The sequence below is a fragment of the Lycium ferocissimum genome, chromosome 5 (genome assembly GCF_029784015.1).
Source record: "Lycium ferocissimum isolate CSIRO_LF1 chromosome 5, AGI_CSIRO_Lferr_CH_V1, whole genome shotgun sequence".
Taxonomy (NCBI): domain Eukaryota; kingdom Viridiplantae; phylum Streptophyta; class Magnoliopsida; order Solanales; family Solanaceae; genus Lycium; species Lycium ferocissimum.
In genome coordinates this window covers 68928333-68942910 of record NC_081346.1, presented here as the reverse complement: position 1 = coordinate 68942910, position 14578 = coordinate 68928333, and positions in this window count along the sequence as shown.

Genomic DNA, 14578 nt, shown 5'->3' with positions numbered 1-14578 from the left:
TAGTAATGCATGTTTCTCTTGTAAATGGTTTCCGAGTAGAGATAAAAGAGCAAAATGTAAAAATCGTTTTATAGAAGGGTGTATCATGTGTATAGAAAAAGAATTTAAGACAAAAATCCATAAAGAAGAAAGACATAAAAAAATAGAAGACCCTACTATTAGTATAAGAATAATGACATTAGAAACTAGAATAAACGAATTAGAAACCGAGTTATATAAATTAGAAAAAGGAAAAGAAAAAGAAGCAAATAGCGAAGATGAAGAAATACGTTTATCTAATATACAACCGCTAAGAACAATACTGAGAAGATTCAACGGAACTAATGAGTATAGAAGACCATGGAGCCCTAGTATGTAATGAAGATAAAAAATTAGGAACAATAAAAATACTTGCAAGAATTAAAATAGATGACTATGAAATAGAGACATTAGCATTAGTAGATTCGGGATGTACTAAATGTATAATAAATAAATGAATAGTTCCACCAAATTTAATAAAAGTTCTAGACAAACTAGTTGCAGCCATGCAAATGGATGGAACTCATAATATATATAAACATTATGTTCATAAGGCATACATTAGCTTTATCAACACTTGTTCAGAATTTTATAAACCTAGTTATAAAATGGATAAAATATGGGTAAGAGACTTGAATATAAATATAAACTTCGTCATCGGGTTAGACTTTATGTTACATAACAATGGAAGTTGCATGATTACAAGAGATGGAGTAATTTTTCTAAAAAATATTACTCATACACATCACAAGCTCATAAAACTTAAACTAGAATCAGACATAAGAAGATCTCTACTCCAGACCAAATAAACCTGCAAGAGAAAGAAGAGAGTTGTTGTAAAGTTTGTCAAGATAACAATACATGCTGTAAAAGCAAAAAAGAAATAAAGAATTTAATTCTAGAAGAAGAAGAAATACTAGACAACGATAATCTAATAGGAAAAAATTATACTTTAATAGACATAGAAACAGAATTATATAATTTTAAAACAGGGATAGAAAATATAGGAGTAATAAAAAACCAAAAAGATTTAGATAATATAATAAGAATACTAGATGAGATAGAAATTATAGGTGAAAAACCTTTAAAGCATTGGAACAATAACAAAGTTGTATGTAAATTAGACATAATAAGTCCAGAATATATAATTAAAACAGCCTCAATAGAAGCAACTAACCAAGATATAGAAGACTTTAAAGTACAAATAAAAGAATTATTAAATTTAGGGGTAATTGCTTCTTTTTCTTTTCCTTTTTCTAATTTATATAACCTGGTTTCTAATTCATTTATTCTAGTTTCTAATGTCATTATTCTTATACTAATAGTAGGGTCTTCTATTTTTTTATGTCTTTCTTCTTTATGGATTTTTGTCTTAAATTCTTTTTCTATACACATGATACACCCTTCTATAAAACAATTTTTACATTTTGCTCTTTTATCTCTACTAGGAAACCATTTATAAGAGAAACATGCATTACTATCTAAACCTTTTATAATAGGAGTTTATATTTCACAGGTTTTTGGCTGGGGAAGGGATTGAAGCATTTGATGAAAGAGAAGGGGAATATGGAAGTTTTCTAGAGAGAAGTGGTTGGTGCTCTTGTTGGTGATGTCTAGAACTAAATGCACTAGATTCCATTAATTCTTTTTGGCTTATTATTGAGTCTAATTCTATTTATTTATCACTATCTTGTATATCTTCTAATATTTTATCGAAAGCATCTGATTTCTTTTGGTGTATATGTTCTACTCTATATCCCCAATTATCGGTTCTAGCTTCACATAATTTGAAGTGACTTTATATATATATATTAAGTTATATGCTTAAGTTATACTACATATACCTAAAATATAGTAAGAATATACTTATATATATAAAATATAGTAAGAATATACTTATATATATCAATATACTTAGGTTATATAACTTTTATATATATATATATATATATACTAGTGATGTTTGGCCCGTGCCAAACTAATATTAAAAATTAAATTTGCAATTGCTTTTAAAAAGTATTCAATACTTGTCTTATTATTTTTGTTGAGTCATGTTATTGAAAAGTACTATAATATTTTCTAAAGATTTCTAACATGCTATATCAATCAAAAGTACTTGAAAGTTAAACAAGAACAATTTTCTTGTTATAGACTTTCTTTTTATTTTTCAAATGTATGTATAGCATAAAAGCTCTTGTTGTTTTCATTTTACAGAAAGTTTTGAGAATATCATGTTCCAATAGCCAAATTTATATGTACACACTTCAGATGAGGCTTATACCTATTAAATGATCTAATATCATTTAATGCGTGTTTATTAAATTTCTTATGAATAACCTATAAGGAAAATATATCATGTGAACTTCACACGCCGTGGTATGACTAAACAATGCATGATGAGTTAAAGGTTAATGTTTAATCTAACGGCTTTGTCCTAAACTTCTACTATAAGATGTAGAGTAACCTATTATACGCACAAATACTTCAATATTTGAAAAAAGAGTTAGAAAGGTTCACTTCCCTTTACAATTTGTTCGGTGTTATTACAATTCACATAGTTAAATTATATTATCTTTTAGAGAATGTTTTTCAAATAATGTTAAATATAAAAATTGTAGTGTTTTATGGTTCCGTTTTTAATAGGTAAATTTATGTAAGAATATCAAGAAATTCATATTCAAATTCACACCAAAATTATGATATAAAAAGTACATCAACTGAAAATTCAGACTTTATTTAAACTTTTAAGGGTTTTAAAAGGTAGCTTTTGTTCTTCACACCATTAAGAAAAATAGAAAATAGAAAATATAATTTACTAAGCTATCCTTATTTATTAGATTTTTTTTAGAATTTAGCAATATTAAAAAGAATTACTTTTTAAATTTTAATAACATGATTGACAACAATTATTAACTTTAATCTTGAATTCCTAAATTACAATTATTTTGAGACAATTCGAAGGCAATAATTGATATCACAACTCTTATACCTCTTTGGGTATTTAATAACTAAGAAGTCCTCAAATTGGCAATTATTATCAAAGAAAGGAAAAAGCTGGAGCAAAGAGCCTGTTATAAAAAAAAATAACCATCAACATCATCCACATACCACAAGGGGACCCACATTTTATCTCTTTGTCAATAATATAACGGCCATAATATAACTCATAAAGTACAACAACAGTGAATTTCCACTTGTGTCCCTTGTCTTTGTATCATACCCTATAGTAGCTCAAGCAATAAAGGATAAATTTAGGGGGCAAATTAATAGGAGGGAGCCTTTCGGTTAAAAAGCCTGGTTGGAATCCAACCAAGGACGACAAAATATTTGGATTGTCTCTTATTACATATAGTAATTAATATATATATGTTTAAGTTATATGTATACTATATATACTTATAACTTATATATATATATATATATATATATATATATATATATATATATATATATATATATATATATATATATGTTTAAGTATACTATTATAACTTATATATTATAACTTAAGTTATTTATAGCTTAATTTTTTTCTAAGTTTATAAATTCGTATATACGTGTATATATATATATATATATATATATATATATATATAAAGTTATATGCTTAAGTTATACTACACATACCTAAAATATAGTAAGAATATATTTATATATATATATATCAATATACTTAGGTTATCTAACTTACATATATATATATATATATATATATATATACGTTTATAGTTATATGTATACTATATATTATAAGTATATTCTTAGTATATTTTAGTTATTTTTCAAGTATATAACTTTCTAGTTTTTAATTTAAGTAGATGTATATTAAAAGTATATTCTTAGTATATTTTAGGTAGATTCTTAACTTAATATAAGTAAAAATATGAACACAAGTAAATAGAAGAAAACTCAATGAGCCATATATTTTATTCATTCTTGGATAACATTTATTTGCAAGTTGTAGTTTTTTTTTTTAACTTGCAAATAATACATGAGTTGTAAAGAAATAGTAGAATAATAAAATCACCAATTCTCAATCATTTCGTTAATTTCCCCCATATCATATTCGGCCATGGAGATATCTTCAAAGTCTTCCATTTGGTCCGGTCCACTGGCTATCAACTCTTCAATTTCTTCCTCTTCGCCTTCCTCCGCTTCTAAGTTTTGGTTGCGTCGCTTCGATCTAATCCAATCGCGAATGCACACTAGTACTTGCAAGCTAAAGCCGGATAATGAGTGTCTATGGTCTCCAATTCTTTGTCTTCCTTGGCTAAATGCGCTCTCCGAAGCCACGGTTGATACTTGAACTGTAAGGATATCTCGAGCCATTCTTGAGAGTATCGGATGACTTGCTTTGTACTTCTTCCATCATGCTAAGACGTCCAATTCATCCCGGTTCCTTGATATCCACATTTGGTGCATCAAATAAAAGTTATATTCATCAAAGTTTGCACTACAAGAAGGAGTTGGTGTGAATGAAAAACTTTTAAATGCGACAAACCCGACAAGCCCTTTTTGCTACTTTGAGAAGTAGTAGGGCGTGGAGCAACGGTGTAGCACGTTCTTCCAAATTAGAATAATGAGTAAAAACTTTTCTAAACTCGTCATCAATAGCGAGTTCTATTTCCATTAAAGATGGTTGAACTCCTCTTCAATTTCTAAAAATGTATAAATTTGACCAACCAATGCTTTAGTATAAGACACTTTGAAACAAGGATTTAAAAGAGAACCCAATATAAATAAAGTTGGGATGAAAAAAAATACTTCTTAAATTTGATTATCATATCAAAAATAGCCGCTTGATAACCGGGTTTATATTTATACTCTTGTAAAACTCTAGCTATTTCTGCTAAGTAGGCTAAAATTTCGGTTACCGTGGGATAGAATTGTTTAGAAAAACCAAGAGTTGCATTATAAAAATTTTCTAAGAGTTCAACACATTCTTTAATATCTTCCCAATGAGTAAAATTTAACCAATCATCACTATTAATATTATATTTGTTGTGAACTTGTTGTATGGGAATCCTATACTCATATGCTTGTTGTAGCATAATGTAAGTGTAGTTCCACCTAGTCTCAATTTCTACTTGACTTTTTCTAGGTCTAAGGTTATTTTTCACACAAGCATTCTTAAAATCTCTAAGTCTTCCCCTATTAGCATTACAAAAAGAACGCAACCGCATCTCTAACTTTTTTAATAGAATCGTCAAAACACACAAGACCATCTTTAACAATTAAATTTAAAATGTGACAACTACATCTCACATGAAAAATATTTTTTAGCGGAGGGTTTAATTCTCTTTTTAAAAGACCAATCGCCTTTGTATTATTAGAAGCATTATCTAAAGCAATACAAAGCGTTTTTCTATAAATATTAAAAAATCTCATAATAGTAGACATTGAATCCGCTAAAAATTTTTCATCGTGATGACCTTTTCCTTCATCATATAAAAAAGCTATAATTCTTTTTTGCATAACCCAATTGTCATCAACCCAATGACATGTAATAGCAAAAAAATCTAACTTGTTAAGACTAAGACCCAAATCGGCGGTAAGAGAAACATTACAATTTAAAGAATTAAATACATGGCGCAAATAAAATCTATATTTTTTATACAAATCTATAACATCCGCTCTACAAGTACTTCTAGGAATACCTTCAAATAACGGATTATAACAACGTTGAATGTAAGTAACAAACCCCAAACCCGAAGGAAAGGAAAACGGTAAACAATCATAAGCTACCATTTAGCTATTTCTACACGCTCTTTTTTCTTGTCATACTTAAAAATTTTACCGGTTCGTGGGTCTATCGTCATTTGAATACCCCCCACATTTGAACCCGTTTGCTCTCGCCAAACATCCATATGTTTCTTTCTCATATGACCATTTAGTGTACCCGTTCCACCATCCTTACTAGTTCCTTGCCTAAAAGCAAATACTTGTCCACATAGGGTACATTTAGTCGTTTTGCTTTCCCTATCCTTAGTCATAAATTTCCAAATTTTAGCGGTTGGCTTACGAGTTCTAGGCGGTTTGTCTTGTGTATGTGATTGTGCAGGACATGTATCTCCTATGGGATTTTCGGGGGCTTGTGTTTCATCATCATCATCATCAATTTCATTAAAAGTATCGGTAAAATGTTGTTGCATTGCCTCATGACCTAAAAGTGGATTATTTCCACCAACATCAATACCTAAATTAGGTGTTTCTTCCACAAATGTTTCGTCATTAAGCCCACCCCTAACAATACCACTACTACCGGCACCACGTCTAAATCTCTTTGCCATTATTAAATAGAATTAATTTAAATCACACTCAAATAAATCACAAGAAAATAAATTGCAACAAATTAAATTGCGTAAATTAAATTGCGAAAAATAAAGATAGAGTTGGAACGAAGGTACCAAATTGCCGGATTAATTTCCAACAAAGTGAAGGCGGCTAGAATTGCAAATCCACCAAAGCTACTTCGGATTGTTGCAAAATCACTAACTCCACCAACAATATTATAATTGCAAAATTAATAATTGAAACTATAATAAGACTTTATAATATTTATTTGAGAGAAATTTAAAGTGGCTAATTGTTGTAAAGTAACTATAATTGAGAGATTGAGATTTGAGAGAAAGAGAAGAGTGAATTGGTGTGGATTAAAATGAAAATGAAGAAGGGTTTATATAGGGGTGGGGGATGGGTTAAAGTGTTAAAAAATAAAAAAGTTTGGGGGGTTCGGGGGGTGGGGGGGCAAAAAATGAGTTTATGGCCGTTTGGCAACGACCATTTTTGCAAATGGACCGTTGCCAACGGTCCAATAACGGACAGTCCAACGGCTATATTATTATTATTTTTTTTTTTTTAATTTCACCGGTTTAACCGGTCCGGTTTCGGTTTCAAAAAAATCGAAACCGGACCGGTAAGTAATATACGGTTAACCGGTTTCAACCGGTTCCGGTTTTACTGGTCCGGTTACCGATTTGAACCGGTTAAACCGGACCCGTTGACGGGTTTAAATTTGACCACTAAATAACAATTAACAAGTAGAAGGAGGAACTATAAGGAACGCCCCCCCCCCCCCCCCCCCGGCGCGGAAACTCTAGCTACTCTTTCTCTCATTATTTTCCTTTACATTCGTGCATATTTCAGTGGAGTATAATAAAAAAGAAATTTTAATGATAAGAAATGTGATTTAATATGTTTATGTTTCTTTCAAGCAGTGGCGCGTATACATGATTCTTTATAAGCTATGCATGTATTTAAAGAAGTTAAGAAAGACCAAATCGACGTAAAATCATCTTCATTTGAGGTAAAAGACAAGTAAATCAATTGACCAAAGATACATTCGTATTTATTATTTAATTACAGTTGTAATGATCGATTTTATCTAATGATAGACTACTTAATTTATTTTTTATAAAGCTATCATTAATCCATTTTAAAAAATTTAAAAGTTCTCAATAAGAGATGTAGTAACGTGCTTGAATTGTGTTTTACTAATATGATCTTCATGATTAAAAATTACAATGGGGCTCGATCCACTGAAGGGGAAGAACCTGCTGAATCAGTACACTACGAAGTGCTGGTGATTAAGCAATGCTATTTTTAATATTTTGACATTTTTGTTTGCACCTAATACGAAAAATTTAAAATTTTCCAACAAAATTTCTCCTAAGGTGCATCCGCTCTTACTTTCAAGTTTCAAGTGTATAAATTTTATTTTTAAAATTAATATCGTTAATGTATGTACCAAAAACTAAATACGTCGAACCTTGTGCCATATTGTATCAAAAACTATATCTCTTTTTTTCTTTTGCCTTGATTGACATGATGTTACATTTTTGGAATTGAAAGGGGCATGCGGAGTGGAAATGTGAGACCAAATCTCTTATTGTGACAGATTTTTAAGAAAATGACATTTTTGAAAACATAAAATATAGACATCGAATCTAACCCTTTGAAAATTTCACTCTATGAAAAAAGGCTAATCCTATGAAGGTCTCTAGGTTTTCTTGTCGCTTTATATTAAGTGACACCTTTTCAAAAATATATTACTACTAGTAGCTTCTTAACTATTTAAAATTCTAATTACAAAAAAATAGAAACTTATTGTACACTTGTTCATTTCGAGGCCACTTCTCTAATTTAGGTATGTTTTTTCTTCTAATTTTATAGTTTTTCAAGACCTATAGTTTTAGGTTTCCGACCACTATCTAAATCTTTGTAGTCACTATTTTGAGAAGGATTTATCAATTTCCCACAATGCTAATTGTTTTCTCACATTTCTTGCATTCATTTTTTTTATCCATTGTTTTATCATTTCAACCGTGTGACTGAGGGTGACTATCAAAATAAGAGTTGATTTCATAGTTAAACCTGTATTCAAGTAAAGGAAATATTGATTAGTTAATGAATTTTTACGGATATATTATCACTGACAATGTGTTGAATTTCCAGGTTACCTGATTAAGAAGGTCACTCAACTTTCATTTTAACATGCTTAAATCATTAAATGATTATTTGCCTAAGTAAAGCCAAAAATTCATTAGGAGGAAATAAGAAAAATATTTTATATAATATTTAGGCAAAGTTGAATGTTCTTTTGGTTACAAGTAGGCTCACGACGACAACTCCAAACATCACACATCCGTTGCCTACAAGGCTACAACCGTTTAGGTGGCACCAACAAGATCCAGCTAAAGTAAGAAAGTTCATATCGCGACTGCTCTGCGGTCTTATGAATTGAACTTTATTGCTAAGCGAATGAGCTCTATGTTGTGGGTCGGTTTTGGGGTGGGGCGAAGGGAGATCGGAAGAATGATTCATTCAGATCGACGAGTTTTTTCAGCCCAAAAGCTAAGAATCAATGAATTGTTTATTTCTATATATAGGAAATCATCTAACAAAAATATTCGCATATTCTCACTCATTCACGGGGTTTCCCAAGTCAAAATCTACTTCCTACAAGTTTTTGAATCGAATAATACATTACACATCTGCCTGTTAATAGTAGAAGGGGTTCGATTCCTTTTACACGCAATATGTATTAGGCTTTTGGGTTTTCCCTTCCTATGTGGAATTGGATTAATAAAACCCAATCCAATTTGTACCAGGCCACTTTTGCCCAAAAAAATCCTCTATATATAGGATCAATTTAGGTCTTATTTTAGAACATAACAGTGAATTCATAGCAGCCATATAGAGAGAAAGCAGATTTTTCGTCGTAAATTTTCTAACTGTTCGAGTCTGCTTTAAATTGTGTTTCCTGGTTCGTTAACCGTTGGATCGTGCTGAAATTTGAACTGGGGGTTCTCAACATCTGGTTCTTCGATTTCAACGGCTAAGATCGGATTTTGTGGACTGTAGCTCCAGTTTTCGAGTACGAACAGTAGCTCATTTTTTGTGGTGATTTCTCTCCTTTTTTCACTAGTTTTGGTCTTTATCTTTTATGTATTGTTGTTCCGTGCTTGGCTTTGGTGTGTAGCCATTTGGAGAACATTGTTGTACCTCTTGTTGATTTTAATGGAGCTTTTGTGGGCCGGAGGTCCCATGGATGTTTCCGCTTCACCTTGAAGGGGTTTTACGACGTAAATTTGGTGTCTCTTGCATTCAATTTATTTTTGCTTGCTTCGCTATTTTATTGTTGGTATAGCTGCCCGGATTTCCATTTGTCTTTAGTGTTTATTGTCTTCTCTTAGTTCAAATAGTGTGAGAAGTTTTGACTTGGGTATTTCTTCCTCTGTTATCTCGTCGTGTAATTTGATTATTGTTTGTTTCTTCCCAACAATATAATTGTAAATTATTTAGGGGCTTGTAGTGATTTTTAGGCAAAATTAAAGTAACAGATTTTTTTGTTTTGTTTTTTTCCATGTCCCTGAAGGTACATGTAGTATTATTTGTTCATGTCTGCAAAATGGTACTGTAAGATTAGATGGTGGGTAAAATTGAATGGCACCTCTTTTTCAGTGTGCATGAATGGTGAAGACAAGGCCATAAGGGAATCATTTGTCTTCTCCAAGACAAATTGAAAACCCATTATTTCCTTGCTACCATAATAATGTTTGTCCCCATGCTGTTATTATTAGTTTCCTTTTTCACTGTTCTTGTTTTTAATTATAGCCTTTGAAAGCTACCAAATTTTAGGTAGCTGTGTAAAAATAGTCAAAAGTGAAAAAAGGCTAAAAGCACGCCACCAATGAGTCGATTGCTTGATGTGTTATAAATTGCACTAGTAGCTTATCTTCTACTGCCTTCTTCATAAATTATGTGGTGTTATTTAACTAGACACAGAATTTTTTTCTTTAAAAAAAATCTTTTTCAAATTTTAAAACGATGTTTGACTAGACATAAAAATTTAAGAAAGAAAGATAGAATATTGGAACTTATGGTCCACAATAGGTTTGGTAGCTGGATTGGAGGTGAGTCATGCACATATTAAATTCTGTATAAGTAATGCCACGTTTGGTGGATGATTATTTAAGAGGTAAGTTTGCATGTATAAAATTAGTATTGTGTCTGATTTGCAACTTAGAGACCCACGTAATTAATATATGTATAAGTTATGAGGAAATCTATGTATTATTTTATGCAGGATATGAGGTGAAATAACTAATATATGAATAATTAAACCCTGAATAGCTAATCACTACATAAAATAATACATAGATTCCCTCATATTAATACTTATATTACTAAAATCTGCATAACTCTAACCAGCTATTGAACGACCCTCATGTGATTACAAATCATCTTATTAAGGATAAAATTAAAATTTTAAAATTCGATATAAAATTCGCTTTAGATAAAGTAACACTTATCGTCGAGGAAACAAAACGCAATTGCAAAGAAGTTACCATTATCATCAAAGTTTCCCCTCTCGTTCTTCTTCTCTTTTTTTATTTATTTGTTGTCACCTTCTCTTTTTGATACTTCTGAAATTAAAAGAGTATAGGAATTAGTTTCCCACAAGTTATTTGTAAGGACAAAGCTATAGTTAAATCTAACTTTTTACGTTTGTGACGTACGCGAGGGAGGGCAAACTGATGAGGAGTGAGGACGGATCAGGAAGGATTAGCGGGCTTCAACAAACAAGATTCTGAAAATATGGTGCACATGTTAGACGAATCCTACATTACAATGAAAGAGGAAAGTGAAGAGTTTTATAAGGCATAGCTCAAGTACGTAACCAGAAAGACAAATCCATATAGGAAGACAATATATACCGTGAACTTGGATCGTGACAACATCTAAATAATCGGACCTTTTGTACTATTTGTATGAACTTATTCGTTTGGTCCTATTCTACCCTCTTATCGACTAATACTATAAACTGCGGTAACTATTTAGTGGTCCTATTTTCCGTTTTTGAAAAAGGTAGAATTTAGTATATTACAAAAGTTGTGACCACACAATTAAATGTTCCACTGAGGAAAAATCTGCCTCCCTATTTTCTTCTAATTAGTGGAGTACTTTTAGGTGGAACGGGAGAGCTATCTAATTCCAATTGTGTTACATGCCTAAGATTTAATTATGTAAAAATTATTATAAATCATTAATTCAAAACTGACAGAATATTTTAAAATATTTGTGCCAAAGAAATAAAGCGTCATTTGACTCTCTAGATGTAATAATGCCATAAAAATGAGATTGATAAATACTCCATGCGTTCTCTTTTTATTAGTCTAATATACTATTTTTTTTTTACTTGTCCATTTTATCAAATTAAGAGATTTGCATCCATATCATGAAGTAACTATTGGAGTACAAATAGTCAAATTTAGATTTTCAAACATATTTAATATGTGCAATTTAGTAAAATAAATACTTAATAACATTTTTTTAAGGAGCATACAAAATTAATACTGGACTAATAAAAGGAAATGAAGGTAATATTTATTGAATTAAATTAAAAGAGCCCAAGGAAACTTTGGATTTTTTTCTGCGTCCTATTTATATAGAGTAGCCAACGTGGTAATATTAAATAATTTTTTTTTACTGAAAATGGTGACAAGTTACAACGACTTCTTGAACAAGGATGTAGCTGTTTAACTGAATAACTTTGACCTAAAGCAACAAATAATTAAAGATAAAGTTAAAAAAAAAGCAAATTGTCTTAATTATAGTAGTTTTGTTTTTGTAGGTCCAAATCCACTATGATTACTTTTGATCAATGCCCATTAATTAGGGTTTTATCAAGTAGCCACCCTTGCTAAAGGAATCAATTAATCTTCTAGAATTAACCTAAATCATTCCATTGATGACCAAATTCACCACCAAAATAATGTTGGAATAGTAGGAAAAAAAGAGTTTACATTTATGTATTGAGGGTATACAAATATTACACAATCATGGTCATTTATTTAATTAAACTAACTTATATATCCCAATTAAATTTCAGTTACAAAATTATGAAACAAGAATCTCAAAAGTTAGCTAAATTTTCCCGATACAGTGAAGATTAATATGTTGTCAAACTGAAGTTGCCCAATATCTGTAAGTGAAGATTAACATGCTTGCAGTCAAGGACGGTTGAAAGAAATTAGTAACAAATCAAATCATATATTAAGAGGACAAGACAAGCTAAGTTGTAAAACTAGCACTTATAATTAAATAAGATAATTACTGACTATTCCTTTGCGTAGTGGAAACATCCAATTCTATGAAAAAATTGTTGAATTAATGCAAAATATCCCACGTTTTCTATAGTTCTTGAACAAGAAATTGTTCTTTAAATTTCTTACCCAGTATTCTGTAGTCCCTTTGGTGTCCGATTAATTCGGATTTGCACATCGAAGTCCCACTTGGGGGTCGGGGGCGGAGGGAGTAAAACACCTATTATCTAAGGCGATCTATTCCAAGGCCTCCAACCCGATATCTGATTAAGGACTGAGAGACACTTACCACCTCACTACAAACTTCGATCCAAATAGAGACATGTTCAGTGAGGATTCATATAAGTTATAACCAATTCCAATTTGTTTTGGATTGAGGTTATAGTTGTTATTAAACATTCAAGATACTCTTACCACATATGATTTCATTATTAAGAACCACTTTGTCCAAAAAAGTTCGTTTTCGTGATAGCTCAAATTCATTGAAGCAGAAAGTGATATTTAATTTCTACTGTACAAAAGTCTTTTAATAAGAATGTAGCTTAAGAGATTTCTTTTGGAAAGTCTCTTGGATATATAAACAAAAATCCATATAGGTTAAAATAGTACTCCAATAATGCAAAAGATCCCCAAATCTTCTTACAAACATAGGCTTTCAAAATTCATCAAGAAGAGAGTAGTAAATAGACAAACCTACATTTTCGGGTTTCCTTACAAATCGCTTTCATTTATTTTGTCCCCACTAGAAACTTAACCATCAATCCACTAGGCATATAGAAACGTGGTACCTACAAGAATTAATATTGAAATACAGTCAAATCTCTCTATAACAACATGTTGGCATTCAATGACGTATAAATATCGATGATAATGCCGAAAGATAACATTTACGGAGAGGCAGCAAACTAGGTCAACACAAAGAACATCAACGGAAACAACATACAAGACCCTCTTTACTACGCATTAAATGGAGTTAATGTAGTAACGACAAAACGGTTACTAACGGCCAGAGTCAGGAAAATTAAACGACAATCATCAATTCAGCAATTAATAATTGCCGCTACAGAAACACAACGGAAAGAACACCAGATAGGATCATATACCTATAAATAGGATTTTCATTTGTAGACCAAGGCATCCAATTCAGACTAGCAAAATACACTATTATGATTGATTATAATTTACTTATTCACACCATCATTATTCTTTGATCATTAAAGTTCTTCATTCATTCTTGGAAAGGAGGAAATTCATTATTATTGTTCATCATAATTGGCATAAGTTTACTCTTTTTCTTTCTTTTTATTTACTTATTCTTTATCAATTACTAATAACGTGCTTGTGTTAATTCTTACATTTGTGTCGAATTACTACCAACTGTGGTTAACCTTAGAACAAATTCAACTATTTGGGTAAAATACGAATTTTGACTCAAACAGTTTGGCGCCGTTCGGGAATTCTACAGTTGGCTTTGTAGTTTGATCTCAATTTTATCTCTGTTTACTCAAGCATTATTATTTTGGTATTTTCTTCTGTTTTCGCATATATATAATAAAGACAATCTAGTAGAGATAATAAAGACAATCTAGTAGCAAGCGGGAAGATCATCACCAACAATTACAGCATAAGCAATTGGAAGCTATATCATTCCTAACACAGAGACACATTCTACGAGATGTACCCTTTAACCGGGGTTAATCCCGATTGAATTTTACCAAGAAGAAGCAAGAAAAGGATATGCAGGAATGACATACATGCTATATTGTTTGAGTATTCTTACTTCATACCCAAACAATGGGGGGATATGAATAGGGACTGCAAGTCATCCCGATAAAATGTACACACTAGGGACTGCAAGTCATCCCGATAAAATTGCAAATTACTCAAAGCTACAGTATTTTTGTCTCAGTATGTTTTCAAAATTGCACATCGGAGAACATTACACAAACATG